At 45.9% G+C, this 17,508-nt stretch overlaps 1 long non-coding RNA gene across 1 annotated transcript; it reads right to left on the minus strand.

Moving 5' to 3' along the window:
* Window positions 1–13,165: 13,165 nt before the first annotated feature.
* LOC105533660 lies at window positions 13,166–15,814 on the minus strand. The gene is made up of 2 exons (XR_001005149.1): window positions 15,481–15,814; window positions 13,166–13,967 (listed from the first exon to the last, which is right to left on the minus strand). It is a non-coding gene; the product is annotated as an uncharacterized LOC105533660 (long non-coding RNA).
* Between the last annotated feature and the right edge of the window lie 1,694 nt (window positions 15,815–17,508).

Here is a 17,508-nt window from a genome sequence, read left to right on the forward strand (position 1 = left end):
CTGCACACTGCTTCACCACCCCCGCAGCCTGTGATCCCAAGCCAGGCCCTCTGATCCGGCAGCTGTCAACACAAGCACACTCCAGTGCTTTCTGCTTTGCTGTTGGCCTCCCTCGGGAAGCTTTGAACACTAGTGAGATCATCATTGTCAAACTCTCTGGGCTCTGGTGCAAGGGCAGTCAGATAAGGAGGAATATGACGTGCCAACCCTCCACTTTGGTCCCCGGCCCCCAGCTTCACCTTGCTGACCTCTGGCTCCTGCTTAGCTCAGGAACTGTGGGCTCAGAACAAAGTTCAGGTTCTTCTCTGATTCACCCCTTTCTCCTTCCTGATTACTGGCATGGAGCCACGCACCGCAGGAAAGAAATCGGGTAACTTTACAGATGGGAGGAATGAAATGGTGCTTGTAGGGGCCTATGTTGTGCTGGGCACCAAAGTAAACTGCCAGAGGACAGGGACCTTGTCTGCATGGCCCACAGAACTATCCTAGCACAGTGCTGGCACATGTTGAGTTCATGAAATGAATGAGTCATTTGATATTGTGAATATGCATTCACTTATTCACATCTTATGATTAAAAAAAGCTGTTATTCCATTTTATGGAAAGGGCAACTGAGACACAAAATCACAGGCAGGAAGTGATCAAACCAGGGGTTGAATCCAGAGCAATCTGTCTCCAAAGCATGCGTTCCTTCCACTGCAGCCCGTGGCCTCCAGGCATCCTGCCCGTCAATGCCTGAGGCACCAGGGAGTCAGGAATGGCAGAGACCGAAACCCGTGATTCCTGCTGGACCTTCTCCTTACCTCCTAGATTCTGGAGCGGGCACCCCACAGAGCACTCCGTTTGAGGTGGCCCATTCATTTCTGGGCTCCTTGCCATTGGCATTGTCCTCTAGCTCTGGACTTCAAGCTATGCCTCTCTCAGACCCTCAGCCCCAGCCCGCTGCTCTACTTGGGACTTTGAAGATGAGGCCATGTGCCTCAGAACTTCTCTCACCTCAGCTCTCAGGACCCCAGCCGTACCTCCTCTGCCCCCCTCCCCTCTAACCCTCCAGCAATGTGGGCTTCCTCTGGGGACCTCATGTTCAACCCTGACAAACAACAGAGCCCAGGGAAAAGAGAACCAGGTTCCGCTCTCCTGCCATGTACCAGTTAGATGACTCTGGGCAATTCTTTTCACCTCTCCAGGTCTCAGGTTTCTCAACTGGAAAATGGGGATTTTTAAAAAAAATTCATGCCTCACTTCCAAGGCTGTCATGAGAATGGATTAAGGCAAAAGCTGTGAAAGTGCTTTACAAATGAGAAAGCCTCCTATTCTTCACTTTCTTCTGATGGCAGATCCCCAGCTCTCCTTCCCAAGGTTCTTGCTTTCCCGGCACAATGTACCCTGAGCACTGCAGGTGCCTGTCCATCTTCGCGTCATGAAGAACCATGATATGTCACCATTTAAAATCCAAATAAAGCCTCACGAGTGAATCTGCTTACGGGAGACAGAATAAAGCAATGGCGAAGAGCTCTAGCAAGAGTAAAAAATCAAGTCTCCAAATTTTAGCTCTTCCACTTACTAACAGTGTTAACTTTGAACCATCATTTTACTTCTCTAAGCCTCAGTTTCCCCATCTATAAAGTGGGATGATAATGATACCTGTCTTATCAGGTAGATAATGTATATGTAGCTTTCCTGTCTTATCAGGTAGATAATGTATATGTGGCACTAGGGACACATTAAATACCCAATAAATGGCTACTATTGTTATCTCCTCTTATTTTAGTCTCGACTCTTGAAAAATGAATCAGTTGTCAGACTTCATAGCTTGTTACCTCTCTCTCGATGGTCCCATTGTCAGTTCCTTGGTGCATATCCTTGTTTTCTCCTCCTTCATTGATGGCCACAGCCTCCTTTTCCTGCCCCCAAGTCACCCACCGCACTCTGTTCTGACCTTATCACCACCATGGGTTCCCAGGGAGCCAGACCACAAGAGGAGGAGGGAATGCAGATGAGGGGAGGGGACCTGCCCAAAGTCACAGGGGTGCTACATGGGCAGAGCATCTTCTAGGTGCATGAGGCCAATCATTTGGATTTTCCCCACCCAAAGTCCCAACAGGGCATCGAATTCCTTAAAGCCTGAGACTGGCTGCCTTTGTGAATGCCCTTTCTCAAAGCCCTTTGCAAGGGTGACTTCGTGGCCTGGCCTCCCTCTGCCTATGCTCTGTCCCAGCCCATCTTTCCAGCCCCTTCCGATTATTGTCACTCTCTACTTCCCTGACTGTCTTGCCCTACCAGTAAGCTTTCTCCCATATGATTCCTTCAGAGCTTGTTTATGCATGTGCCAGTCCTCAGACTGGCTACTGGGGCAACAGGAGAGTCTGAGGCACAATCTTTGTCCTCAGAGTACCCTAGTCTAGTGGGTGCCGCATGCCCGGTTAAACTCCCATCCTAACCTTGCAGCTCAAGCTGTCCTATCAGTCTCTGAAGCCCACCTTCCTCCATGAAGCTCTCCGAGACTGGCTGACTGATTCAAGGCTACTTCCCAAATCCTCCCAAAGGGCACCATTCCTCTTTGGAAACTATACGCATGAGGTATTTTTATCTCCTTTTAAAAACTGCACCCCTCTCTCTCTGTTGATATAATATATATGGCTGACATTTTAAAGTCCATTTTCAAAATGTATACTATCTTGTCTGTGTTTCCTGAATATAAAAGTCTATGCCGGCCATATTGCATTGCATTTGAAACCCCTAGAGGTAGGGATCTCAGTTCTGTGTGAGTCTGAGGGTATCAAGGCCCAGAAGCCATAGCAGGAGAGGGCAGCCAGGGCTGCCTTCGGGAGGAGAGGAAAGGCACCCAGAGAGCTGCCAGAGCCACACAGATGTCATTGGAGGAGGAGATGAAGTGCTGTGGAGATTAGAGAAGGAAAAATCCATTTCTGGATGTGGAGAATCCAGGGATGCACCCATCCTTGAGGACCAGTTCAAATGCTATGCCTGGCAGGACAGCTTCTCTGATCCCCCAAATGCATTTGAGCTTCTAAGGCAACACTCCAGTTTCCCCGGATTCACTTTGTGACACTTAGTGGATTCTCTGTGGGAGTTTGGGACAGTTACATTTGTGCACAACTTTGCTTTCTCCCTTTATGACTCAATTTGGCAAATTGCTCCTGAAAAGAGGCCAGATTCTATCAACTTTTGTATCCCTTCCCTCCACAACATCCCCCTAATGTCATGCCTCATACTAAGTAGGTGCTCAATAAATGTTTGAGGAGGAGAAGAAAGAAGGAAGGGAAAGAGAGAAAGGAAGAAAGAAAAGAGGAGATAGAGGAGAACAGAGAAGATGTAGAGAGGAAGAAGGACTGGAAGGAAGATGGGAGGGAGAATGGAAGGAAGAAGTGAAGGGAGGAGCATTAAGGAAATGCCCGCAGGTGGAAGCAATCCCCTATAAATGTGGGGGCTCTTCTCCGTGCTCTTGCAGTGCCAACAAGGGGCCCTGGGAACAGATTTAATTCCCTATTGTCACCCTGGGGATAGAGCCCCTGTCTCCTAAGCACCCTGTGTGGAAACCAACTCTTTATGGATAGCACTGAATATATGTTTCCAATGAGAAGTAACAGCTGCAAACTCATTAGGATGATTAAGATGGCTCAGATCACCAACCTTGAGCAGGATCCAGTAAAATTTTAAAAAATCTTTCAGCACCACTACCCCCTTTCAGAGCAGGAGGTTGCCAGGCAGAGGGGAAGTGCCAGCAGCCAGGGTCCTCTGGCCCAGGTGCAACTGGAGCTTCCAGGTGAGAACACAACCGCCAGATGGCAGACACATGGTGATGGCTGGGAGGGCCAGGGCCTTTGCGCCTTGCATATGGGGCAGGAAAAATGCAGTCTACTGAAGTGTGAACCAAATGGAAATGTATTCTCACATTTCTCTTCCTTTTTCTGAGACATGGTGGACCTCGGATTCCCATGCTGGTTTCTTTGTAGCAGGTTAAGGATTTGTCCCACGTGCAGGGGTGAGCCAGGCCTAGGAAGAGCAGTGGGCTGGGGCAGAGTTGCTTCGAGCTGATGGCATGGCTTTGGGATATTTGTTTGCCTGACCTTGTCCTAATCTGTAAAACCTATTTTTGCCCCTCAAGGTGGTACTATGTCACAGTTTGTCTATACAGAATTTCTAAATGGGATTTGGAAAGTTTCTTTTTATTTTTTTCTAGAAAAAATCTTAGACTGCGTCTCTTGTTATTTCTAGTCAACGCAAATCCTTCACCCTCTCCACATACATCTGATCTTTCTTAAGTGTCGCTGACCACATGACAGTCTCCTCTGCTCTGAAACTCACTCTGCACTCTGTGTCAATGACCTGGCTACTCTTCATCACAGGCTTCCAGAAAATCTCCAGCCATTCACTCAATCAGAGGATCTTTTATCAAGAACATGGTATATGTAAGGCTACAGGAGAAACAAAGATGTGTCACAGTTTCTTTCTTTGAGGAGCTTCCTTCCAGGAGAAATAATTTAAACAAAAAAGTAAATTATTATAGTATAGTATCCTGTATTTCATACACATAATGCCCTACAGTGAATGTCAAAGTTGATCAAAATTTTAGAGGTCATCTAGCCTTTAAAATATCCACTTCCTCAAAGGGTGGCCCTACAAATCCCATCACAGCATCATCTTTGCACCTAGCATTTGGAAGGGCTAAGTTTTGTGGTTATGGAAAGAGATGAGAGCCTCTTGATGGAATTATTTAAGAGAAATGCCTATTCTTCTGGGTGCTTCCATGTCTCTCTCAATCCTGTTGGCCATTTGAATCCAGGGTTTAGCCTCTCCAGGCCTCAGTTTTCTCCTCTGTTAACCGAGAGGGTTGGACTACGTGGCTTCTGAGACTTCCAGAGCTAACATTTTATGATCTATGATTAAGACTGAGATGACATTGTTCAGCCCGCTGTCCAGAGGGTGACCCACCAACTTTCATAAAAACAATCATCATTAACCTATGTTAATTGGTCAATAAAACCATCACAATTTTATAGCATGAAACCTGAGACCTGCTGAGATCAACGCTACTGGTGAGCCAAGTAGAAGTTCAGCCTTAGAAACGAAATTGCTGACTAGTAACCCCAGTGTCATATTAGTCAAAGTGACATAGACTCAAACTTATTCTGGTTGAAATAAAAACAACTGATGGAGAAAAATAAAACAATCTTGGGGTTGGAAGAACATAGGTCAATCAGACTGTGGGGGCTTCTTGGGGCTATAAATGAAATCCAGAACAACTATGTTCTTCTCCCCTTAAAAGACCTCCATCATAACCACACTGGAACCCAGGCAACCTGTGGTCGGTGAATCAGGGCTGGAGCCTGCCATCCTTTCTGAAGTTTAATCTGTTCATTATTTGTCTCATCTCAGATTTGGGGATCATCTCTTGTTCCTGATTCTCCACTTTCCCCTTGGACTTGATAGAATTCTGCTGATCTTTTAGGCTCACCCTCAAGATATTTCTATTTTTATGCCACCCTATTCATAATAAGAGTTATCAAGTGTACCACCTACTATGTGCCAGATGATTGTTGTACTTTATCTCAGTAAATCCTTCCAACAATTCTAAGAGATTGGAATTTTTCTCACCAAAATTTTATACTAAAAGAAACTGAGGCTCAGAGAGTTTAGATAACTTGCCAAGGTCATACACCGGTAATGAGGGGAGGCAGGATTGAAACCCAGGTCTGCTTGCATTCAAAGTTCTTTTTCTAATATCTAGACCCCTACCCCATTCAGTTCCTGGGCCAGGTCTACCTAGCACCCTTCAAGGAAGAATTAGATAGTCACTCTGTGAATTATCAGTAACTTCACCTTGTCCAAGAGGAGCAACAAAATGTTGACCAGAGCAAAGTAGGGGTTGAAAGCTGACCTGACCTTGTCCCAATCTGTAAAACCTACTGATTAGGTGCTCAATAAATGTTTGAGGAGGGGAAGAAAGAAGGAAGGGAAAGAGAGAAAGGAAGAAAGAAAAGAGGAGGTAGAGAAGAATAGAGGAGAGGAACAGAGGAAGAAGGGCTGGAAGGAAGATGGGAGGGAGAGTGGAGGGAAGAAGTGAAGGAAGAAGCATTAAGGACATGCCAGCAGGTAATATGCATTTGAGCGGAAAGGCAGAGACCATAGGCAAAAACTAAGAGGAGACAGATGATGAGTTTGGGAGTCGGGGAGGTAAAAGGAGCCATACACTGTTCAGGTGAGAGCAGAAAGCCTGATGAACCAATGCAGGACATGTGAGCCTGCAGTAGGAAGTGGTTTTTAGCACAAGGTACATCCTGCCAGGAAGAAAGAAGTCCATTACAGATGCTGCATGTGGTTGGACAGGCGGAATCCTTGAAGGTCAGCCACCCAGCTTCCATTATTCTGTGTCATCTGTGCCAAGAAGGCTTCCAGGCCAGTACAGAAAGCCAAAGTCACTCTAGTTAGAGCTGTAGACTCTGTGTAGTAACTACCAGGTTAAAAAATACCAAAGTACACATGTAGACTTACAATCTATACACCTACCAGCTTCTCACTTATGGAGACCGCAAAACAGTTGCCATAATGTTCCAAAAGTCACCCCTCAAATGTGAGTTGAAGTCAGCCGTGGTGGAGTGCACCTGTAGTCCTAGTTACTTCGGAGGCTAAGGTGGGAGGATTGCTTGAGTTCAGGAGTTTGAAACTAGCATAGGCAACATCGTGAGACCCCCATCTCAAAAAAAAAAAAAAACACAGATAAGTAAATAACTTGTCAACATATTATAAGGATGCTCTGCTTTGAGAAAACGTGCTATACAAATGTATAAATGCATGAAACTTTGTTCTGGAGGAAAGGATTCTTCAGGTTACCTGTAGGTTTGAGTTGCCTGAATTCAACTTAGACATGAGTTTCCTAGACTGCATCTATTGTGTAAAGTGATGATGATTTGCAGGTATACAACCCTAGAAAGCATTGCAGGCAGCCACAGTGATCACCTGCCCATGCTACTGGAAGTTTCTTTTCAACTTGGTATAGCAGTCAGTAGTCATTTTTGCTGTTGTGATATCACTAACCAGAAACACTCCAGAAACATATGTTAGCAAGTTAAATGAGGACATGACTGGTTATTATGTACATATTTAATTAACACTCCTATTTGTGTAAGACATAATATGGTGTTATATGCCTATTCTCAATGCTTGATTAGCAATACATAATATTGTTAATGTTTTAATGAAGAATAATACCATGGTCTTTCCCAAGCACTCACACTGAACAAAGTCCCTAATATGTGAGAAACGTTAACTAGGAGCCACAGCCTTCCCAAGCTATGAGGACTGAATCCAGCTCTGGTTCTTTTGAGTTGTGGGTTATTGCTTAAATTGCTTCACCTCTCTGAGCCTCGGTTTCCTCATCTGTACCTTCTGAAGGAGACCTACCCTTGAAGGCCCGCCCTCCCCAAGCTTTGCTCTCTTCTTGGAGAGTCACTTCCTCATCAGGCTATCTCCCACCATGTAGCCTCTGAGCCTGCTGCCCATTCTGCCTGGCTCACTGTTCTTCCTTCATAGCCCACACGGCTCCTGTCACCCTTCAGGTCTCAGTGCAAGCATCAGCTTCTTCGAGAAGCCTCAGTGCAGAAAGGATCAAGTCAAATTCTTCCGTCATCGTTTGCATTTCATGGCATTTATCGCTAATGCAGATTTCTGTGCATTTGTGTGACGATTTCATTCATGTTTATCTCCACCAGTGGACTACAGGTTTCTGAGAAGAGACACTGTGACTGTTTATACTCATCACCATACCCCAGGAACCACATCATAGTGGGAGCTCAATTCATGTGTCATGGGTGAAGGGACAGCATTAATCAATCAGTTGATATGAAACAGGATGACATCCATCTGAATCATCATCATCATAAAAAAAGAATAGCTGACTCCCACCTTTAGTGCACCCTCCCCCAGTACATGACCCTGACCTTCAGGAACATATCATCTCAAATCATAAACACCTGATCTTATAAGTGTCTCATTCCTTCTGCCAGCTACCAGCTGCCCACCGCCCACCACTGACATACTGAGCCAGGGTGTCCTGAGTGAATAGCACCCTTAATGGCAGACACAGGTAACCAACTGCCTTCACTCTTATGCTCCACTGCTTCCTTTTTTTCCCCAAATGAACATCTTGTCCTTCTTCCCTCTTTGCCTCTCTCTTTCAGGATCAGCAGAAACCCCTAAACCATTTTATTTAACAAATCTTCCCCTGGTTAGTATCTTTAAAGAAATCTGTGCATTTTCTTCCTTCCCTCTCAATTTACCCTTCCCCTCTCATCATTCCTCTCTCTCTTTCTCTCTCACCATCTTCTCCCTCTATCCATTCTATTTGTGAGTCAAAAATTGACCTTAATAATGACTGATAAATGCAAGACCAGTGCTCAAGTGATCTGTCTGAATCAATGAGAAGCAAGGTGGAATTAGATGTCATAAAGAAATGGTGCCACCAACCTAAAAAGTCCTTGAACCTGCCACATCCTTCTCCAGAGTCTCCTCAAAAGTCTACCCCTTCAACATCCCTTAATTGATTCTCTTTCTTCAAGAGGTCAGCATTCAGGGTACTTGCAAAAACTAGTATATTCAATTTTCAGATGCATTGTTTAATTACTCACACAGCAACAATATTATGTGCTTGTTCATCTCATTGAATACACAGATGTGCAGGGTCTTAGCTATACTGTGAGTGGCTGATTAGGGAAATCTAAGGACAAATTGTATTATTGTTTCTATGCAAAAGGTCTGGACTCCTGAGCTCCTTTGTAATTTTTATCCTCCCTTCTGAGAGTTGCAAGCAATCTGGTAATCATGGAGAAAGATCTCTTCATTAGAGATAAGACCACCCAAATTTTAAAGAATGCTGGCAATGTCCTGAGAATGCCAGGTCTTTGCTTTAGGATCTAGATGGAACTCCCAGACATATGACCTGGAACAAGCTGTCAGCAGCATGCGCCCCAGGATCCAGGGTAAATGAGATTCTTGTAAAGTCTGCAGCAGCAACAGCAGCAATACTTTGCAGAAGTCCATTTCCACCACCCTGAAGGGATATGCTGTGCCTGGGACCTCTTTCTTCCTGTCTTTTTGGTACAGCTGTGCTTTTCCTCTCTCACCATCCAGCCATCAAGGGGGCCTGTAGTCATGAGATCATAAAAATCACAGCAGCAGCAACAGCAGCCGTCTTTCATGGAGCATCTCCAAGTGTGTGCCACCCCTTTTGCAAACATTGCCAAACAACTTGCGGATGAGAGGATTCAAGCTAAATGACAGAGACTGGGTCAGGAAGCTGAGGTCTGAACATCTCTGGCAGCCCTCTTTCCTCTAAGCCCCTGAATCCCCTGTCCATTCTCGGTCCTGGGAGCTGACATGAGTGTGTCTGGGTTCCTGATCGAAGGAGTCATTTTATACAGAGTAGACAAAACCCAAATTGCAAGTGTGAGATGCATACAGAAACCAAGATGAGCCCTAGAGAAAAGCAACCTAGGTCCAATCACAGGCGTAAGGGGAGAGGGGGCAGAGCAATGGGCCTGAAAAGAGGAGCAGTAAGAGCAGGCATCCCCTGGTCCAACACTCAGGATAGGGTCCATGAGGAAGGTTAGGGCTCCACGATGCACACCTGTTCAGACATGTCATGGATTTCAAGGCAACCGGGACACCAAAGTGCCAGAAATGGAGCGATCACTTGCAGAGCATGTGAGCACACACACTTTAGGCAGTAGGTGGGGCTTTGCAATGTTATACATTATACATGGACCAAGTCCAATTTTTAATGCACCAGGGAAATGCACTTGTTAAAAGGTCTCTAAGAAGAATAAAGAAATTTAAGATGACTAAATAGGGAGCCAATTTAAGACGACTAAATAAGGAGCCACCCCACCTGTCCTGGCCTGCAAGCTCATGTTTTCCCAAAGCAGGCCTTCCTGAAGTGGGACAGCTGGGCTGACCCTAGCCGATATTTTATCAGCCTACCTCGGTTTCTGATGAGCAGTGAACCACTGATTATTGCCACTGATGGCTGCTGTGTCCTATTTGTAGTGGTCTCTGGGGAGGAAGATCCACAAGCTTCTTCACAAATTCATTTCAGCTCCTCTCCTTCTTCCAGGCTGAGACTTCCCCTCTGCTGCCAATCTCCCATCAACCCCCTTAAGATGAACAGGCTGGGTCACTAACCCCTATAGTTCCTTCGTAGGCTAGCCGGGCTGTATGAATTTCATAATTCTGCTGCTTCTTCTAACACAGAACACCCAGGTCTACCTTCTTTTTCCTGAAAAGAGAGAAATACAGGACCCAGAGCAAGGCATTGGGGCATAGGAATGGCACAAGTCAGACTCCTGGGAGGGGATTCCAGCTTTTCCACTTATCAGTGGGATCAGTTTGGCCTTGTAACCTGGCTGCTCTGAGCTACAGTTTCTAATCTGTATAAGGTAGACAGGAGCGGCAGTTACCATGAAGGGTTCTCGGGATTACAGAAAATCATGTGTAGGGCACCTGGCACGAGGCAGCTATGACTACTACTGTGTCAGCCTCACAGACACAAAATAATCCTTCCATATGGTTAGGTTTAAATCAGGTTAACAAATACCCATTGTGACCTGCAACACTAAGCAAAAGTACTATTTGGGAAATGAGAATGGAATACTAGACATGGTTTCTGTCTGAAAAAGCTCGTAAGTGATTTGGCAGAGACACCCAAACTCCTCTTACCACTAAACACACACTTCCATGCCCCTGCAGCAAGATGGTCAGGCGAGGTTGTTGAATGGAGGCAAATTCTCTGGTGGGGTTTTCTTCTCTTTGGTCCTCTGAGCTCTCTGTGAAGTCTGTGGATTGTGGCCCCTGTAGATTTATCTGAAAGATCAAGCAGAGGTTCCTTACCAGAGAATAAGAAGTGGAGTGAAGAGCAGGGAGGAGGCCACGTTGACAGTAGGAACATGCCCTACTGTCAACTAGGCATGTTCTCTGCCCTAGTCTCTGTGCTGTATGTTCATTCCAATCATTTAACTTAATCCGAAAACAGCACTGCACATACTACAGTGGATGCTGTGCTGCTTCACCCTGATCCCCCATCAAGATAAAAGGACTCATTTCCCAGCTCTTGGACCTCTCTGAACTACCCTTTATAGAGAGCCAACTCACCCAAGGTCAAGTCCCACATCCAATGAGTGGGCAATATGGGGCTCTAAAGGCCTGGTCCCCCTCTCTCCAAGTCAGTACCACTCTGCAGAGCCATCCAGCTTCAGGGCTCTGCATCACCTACATTGCTGCTCAGCTTCTTCCTCTGTCCAACTCTACTTCCTTCTCCTCCCCAGCAGATTCTGCTCCCAGAAACACTCGACAGTAAACTTCCTGCACACTTATTTCCCTGTGAAGAAACAGAGGCTCAGAGAGACTAAGTAGCTTTCCCTAGGTCATGCAGCTTTTAAGTGATAGAGCTGGGCTCAGATCCAAGGTTGTATGACAGCAAGACTGTCATTTTCAGTGCACGAGATGAAATCCCTCGTTAGGAATTCAATGACTCAAACTCTAAAATTCCCTGGAAGAAGTAGGAAACCAGTAAACATCCAAATGAGATAAGTTCTTAGAGTTTAAAACAGATTATAGCACTTAGTCCCTTCTCCTACTGCGAAGCTGTCCCTAACCATCTATGCAGACTGTCTCATGCAACTAACAAGTGCAGCAGGGCCCAGCTGGACAGCCAGCAAGAGAAGCCCAAGAACCCAGGCATGGGGTTCTTACAAGCCACTTACAACTCTCAGCTCTACTATGACTTTACATAAGCTACTCACCATCTCTGGATGGGCTTCAGTTTTCTAATCTATAAAATGGAAATAATAGCCCTGCCCCAAAATTGGTTTTAGAATGAAATGAAACATGATAAATATTTTTAAACTATCTTGAAATGCATAAAATCTTCCAGTTCAATGGGAGTGCAGAGCCTAGAAAAGGATAAAAGGGTGTTTACCCAGACACCCAAGGCTGCTTCCACCAGCTTCTCAGCCTTGAGACTCGGGTTTCACAGACTACTGATGGCTCTCAGGGGACTGGCTGACTAATGTTCACAGTCCACCCTGGAGCAGCATGAGACATGGACATGTAGGAGATTGGATGTCAGAAGACCCAAACTACACAGTCCTAGTTTTCTCAAAAATGAGCTCTGTGAACTTTATAAGCAACCTCCCCTCTCTGGCTCGTTTTGTCTTTATTGAAATGAGGAAGTTGGACTGGATGCTCCTTAGTTCTCCTTCCATCTCGGGCATGTAGAATTCTGTGATGCCTGGTGCCCTCTTCAGAAAGTGTTTCTTCTCCTCCACCCTACTCCTCAATCTCAGACTTCAGCATGAATTCATTACACCAACCTTCCAGCTCCACCCTTCTCTCTTGTTGGGAGCCAGGGGCAGGGGTGGTGGGGAGTGATGGCTTTGCAACCCAAGCAGGAAGCAGAAAAGGAAAGGACAAGATTACTAGCAAATCAAAGGTCACGTAGAGTCCCTGGTACCCTTGGACAACAATAAGCTCACGCTGGTGGCTCTTTCCAGGAGGATGTATGAATGCCGCTTACCTAAATGCCAAGCCTTCATGGGCAGGTCTGAGTGTGTACCATGCCACATGCTGTCTGGTTATGCATTTATATCAAGCGTCACAACACACCCCATTGTTGACCCTATAGAGCATCTCGGAAACTACATTCAGATCTTACCATAAGTCAGAGCAAACACAGTTAGGAAGGAAAACGTACTAGAGAAGAGGTGAGTAGAAATACACCAAAGTGAAATAAACCACAGTTGTTCAGAAAGTCAGTTTGCAAAGATAATGACCAACAAGTTCTGCCTAGGTTAGGCCTTGCCACCTTACCCCTATGCACCTTGGCACCAGAGGCAACAGGAAGAGACAGCAGCTGTAACTATCACCTCGTGGAAGCTTTGGTTTCTGCTTTTTGCAAAGCTCTGCTCTGAGAAAGATGTGCTTCCCAGGAAAAGAGAGTGGGTGATTTGGTTTGCTGGCATAGAGAATGTTTCCACAGTAAAAACTCATCACCAGTATGTTGCAGCTTATAAAGAGATTGCTTTCACTTTAGAAAGGTTTTTAAAGCAATGGAAAGGTTTCAGGAAGAAATACAGAACACCGGTGACACTGAGGGCAACAGAAGAGCTTTTCATTTTGTTCATTCTTCATGTATTCATTCAAAAGTGCTTGATAAGTAGCTGCAATTTACTTGAGTGTCAACCAAAACTGTGAGAATCTCAGTGTGATTTCAAATTGCCCTTTTAGGAAATTAAGTAGAAAAGTGATAACGAGTAACATTTTGTCATCAGTTCTAAAAAAACCATTTGTGAATTTACTTTTATACAGGTTTTCTGACAATAGGGCCACCAGACATTTTGTATTATACATGCCACTCCTGCCAACTGTAGACGTGATATTTAGAGATGATTCCATGCAGTTGCCAGACGAAACACGACACATACATAAACCCAAAGTCGTTTGCTAGTGTTGAGTTTAACTCTCTAGTTTAGAGATGATTAAGAGATCATCTTATGTGGCACCTCCACTGACTGGGGTGCTGTGTCGAGACATCTCCTGAGGCCAATATGGATCAGTAGGAAAAAGTGCCTTAGGATCTGGGCGAGAGGGATACTTGGCATCCTGACTGCTCCATCTTGAAGGCTGCATCCCAGCATCCTTCAGGCCTCCTGATCAGGAGCATTCTCCAGCTGTTCATTTTCTCCGAAGAAAGCATTCGTGATGAGGTCTGGGCTCTTTTTCCCAGGGGCAGGTCTGAACTGGAGAGATGATTCGCATGGCTACAGCAAGATACCCAAGTGCTGGGCCCAGACTGTCTGCCACTTCCCTCTGTGTTCCACACAGCCAGCAACAGAGCAAGCTCTTTCCTCCCAGAAGAAAGCCAGTGTCAGGCATGGCGGAAGCAAGGCCAAGCAACCCTGGGGGCGATAGAGGGGACCGGGTTTGGGTTGGACAAGCCCAGTAGACCTATTTCTCCTAGGACCATGAAAAGCCTGTCCCCCACATTTGACTGGGAGCTAACTGTAAAAGTTGCAGCTCCTTGAGAGTTAACTCTAGAGACAGCTGCACTCGTCACCTTGTGTCTGCATAATTAACCAGCAGTTGTTCCTGCTTTGTGGAACATGGACCAGGCAACCCCCGTGAGGTCCTGTGGGGACATTCTCAGTCTGATTGTCAGACAATTGGCAGGCAGACACAGCTTCTGCAATGCTTGACTGAAGGGACTGAGGACAGTCCGATTTTTTCTTTCCCACCTCAAATCACATTTATCCTTCTCTTCTGTCTCGCTTCCTCAAGGCCCTCCCACCAGGACCAGCCCCTCTGGACACTGACCCTGCTATTCTCCTGAGGTGGCCCAGATCAGCCCTGATATCTGCTTCTGGATTGGAATTTGAATTGAATCCCTAAAATCTTAAGATGTAAATTCTGTAGTGTCTAAGCTAGAAGAACCTTAAATATCTTGTGGACAATCTCACTGTTATGCAGAAGAGGAAACTTCACCTTGGCATACCCAAGGACACACAGCTGGCCAGGGCAGGGCTCCAGCCGACTCTAAGGGCTGATCGTGGCTAAATTCCACTTTCACTTCATCCTCCTCAAAACCCTACCAGACATTCAGTCCACACTCATCTGGAGCTGCATGAGCTCCCTAGATAAGCCTCATGCCATCATTTTAACTCCCATTTCTATACCTTCAACACTAACATCTTATTTTAATTCCAGACCTATTTTTTTAGGTACCTAAGATTCCTCAGATGCAACCCAACAGAACCTTGTTGCCATCTTCTTTCCTAAACCTATGCAATCTTCTGTGTTCTTGCCTGTCTCCATTACATTCTTCTGGATGTGGATCTATTCTGGGAGGCCAATGAGGTGCCTGTTCCTCTGGGAGGCAAATGAAACATGTCTCCCAGCCAGACGGTCACAGGGAAATTGCTCTGGGGCTGAACCTCAGACATGAAGATGAACATGAGGCTACCATGATGACTGGCTTCCCCTAGTGGACTCTCGGGGAGTGGACACAGAAGCTTGGGCATCTGACATCTCTGTTCTCATCCAGTCTCAGCTGTTCACATTCAGGGACTGAAATTCCTTCCTCCCAAGGGATTCAACCTGTGGTAGCTCAATCTGTTTCCAGGGCAGGGAGGTGTGTTAGAACCTAGTACTTCCCAACGGTGAAGTGAAACCTGCCTCTCTCTAAATTCCACAGTGCTAATTAAATATCCCATGTGACTGCCTATCTAATATTAAACATGACTCCCATGTTTCCCAGACCAAACGCCTTCCCTTCTCTAGACGAAGCATCTCCAGGTCCCTGTGCTCATGGGACCTAATCCCCAAAGCACCCCAGACATACACCCTGTTTATGTCCATGGGAGTTAAACCCTGCATAAGGCGCTAAGGACAGACCTGGATAGAGGAGAACCTCACCTCATCTGCTGTGTTCCAGCAGGAAGGTCAATCTGCTTGAAAACTGCCTGAGGTTCCGGCAGTTGTGTGGGCCACCCCATCCACAGGTCCTCTTGCCAATCCTCCAAGAAAATGGGGCCCAATTTCCATCACAATGCCTCCTTCCTGTCCTCAGTCAGGACACCTGCCTTGTTTTCTCACAGCCTCTTCTACACTTTTTTCAAAGTCCTTCTCAGATCCCTCCTCTTCCATGGGTCTATGCTATGTGCACCTCCTTGCACATAGCACACTCCTTGAAAGTAGGACTGGGTCATTTCTCTTAAACGTTACCTATAAAATGAGGAACTGAGCTGGGGAGTCACTAAGGTCTCTGCTCACTTATATATCCTGTTATTTAATTGTCTTATCTGTGAAGTCAATCACAGTTTCTAGTTTGCCTTCCCCCTCAAGGGCATGATAGGGTCTGACCCAGTTCTATTGCTAAATAAACACTTGCTTATTAAATTGAGTTGATACATATTAAGGAATGGAATGAACCAGGAAAGGGAGCTGTTGATAGGGAAAAGGTAGGTCCTGGTTCAGAAACCCTTCTGAACCAGGGGTTTCTGAAAAGTGGGCCCTTCCGCAGGAAGGTGATTCAAGTCAGGACAAGGCAGATGGGAATAGGCTGGAAGCAGTGGACAACACTCAGAAGGGAAACAGGAGAGAGATACTATCATGGCCATGCCTCTCGTTTAGGATTCCAGGTTAGGGTGGCCATCAGAAAAGAGATTGAAGGGCAAGGGATGTGATTGTCATTAGTCCGGGAGCTTCAAAATCAGGATTTGCAAGCCACTCACATCAACACTCTCAGCCTCTGTTTCCTTCACCTCCAAAATGAGAGACTTGGACCAGAGCCTGAAAGTATGCTTTGGGCTTGTTAGGAATGCAGGGTTCCAGGCCCCACTCTGGGATGGAGTGGGCATTCAACCAGATCCAAGGAGATGCATGCTAAAGTGTGAGAAGTGCTGTCGTGGACAACCTCTCTGAGATTCTAAAGCAGAGATTGTTAAGAGTGAGTCTCCATGGTGCTCAGAGTCCGCTGCACCATAGAATCACTTGGGGAGCTTTGAAAATCCCATGCCCACAAGAGAACTTTCTGGGATGGTGGATTATTCTACCTCTTCACTGGGGTGGTGGTTACATAAATGTATACCTTTGTCGAAACTCATGAATCATACCCTTTCAATGGGGATATTGTAGTATGTGCAAACTATGCCTCAATAAAATTAATTTTAAAAGACTATCCCTAAATTTAAATCATTACTTACAGTAAAGCTGTAATAAAGAACAGTATATTTAAGAATATCAAGACTATCTTAAAATATACTGTATTTCTCCCCCAAGGAAGGGGCTGTGCTCAGGAATAAGTCTGAGTTGGCACATTTTCTAAGGATATAAATAAATGCTTCTTTACCTGATGCCACAGCCCATACCAATTAGGTCAAAATTTCTGGGTATCTTTTAAGCCTCTCCAGGAAATTCCAATGGGCAGTAGGGCTGCGAACTGCCTGGGTGCCTCTTGCAAATGTTAGCAGTCAATCCTTACCATACTGCTGCATTGGGATCTGTCTGAGTGCCCAGCACTGTGCAGAGGGCAAAAGGTGGAGAGAGAGAGGAAAGCAGGCAACACACTATGTCTCTCAGTCATTGATGATCTGGTTTGGAATACAAGGCGTGGGCCTACCCAAAAAGAGTGAAGTTACTACTGAGGCAAGGCCACTCTCACAAAGAGTTTGAGTCACCCACCAGAGTGGCAAGGGCATGGCGACTTCTTGGAGGTCACAGATATTCACCTCTGAGGTTGCTTTTGAGAGTCCTCCTCTCAGCTCCCATCCCACCTCTGCTTTTATAGATTAATAAGTGGAGACTCAGAGAAGTCAAGGAGCTGCCCCAAAGTCACACAGCTAGGAAGGTAGAAGGGAGACCTTGAACCCATGCCCTCTGGCTCCAGAGCACATGCTCTTTCCAGAGTGCCACATGCTCCCCACTGGGCGGCAGGCTGAGATC

Source organism: Mandrillus leucophaeus, unplaced genomic scaffold (assembly GCF_000951045.1).
Source record: "Mandrillus leucophaeus isolate KB7577 unplaced genomic scaffold, Mleu.le_1.0 Scaffold1275, whole genome shotgun sequence".
NCBI lineage: Eukaryota > Metazoa > Chordata > Mammalia > Primates > Cercopithecidae > Mandrillus > Mandrillus leucophaeus.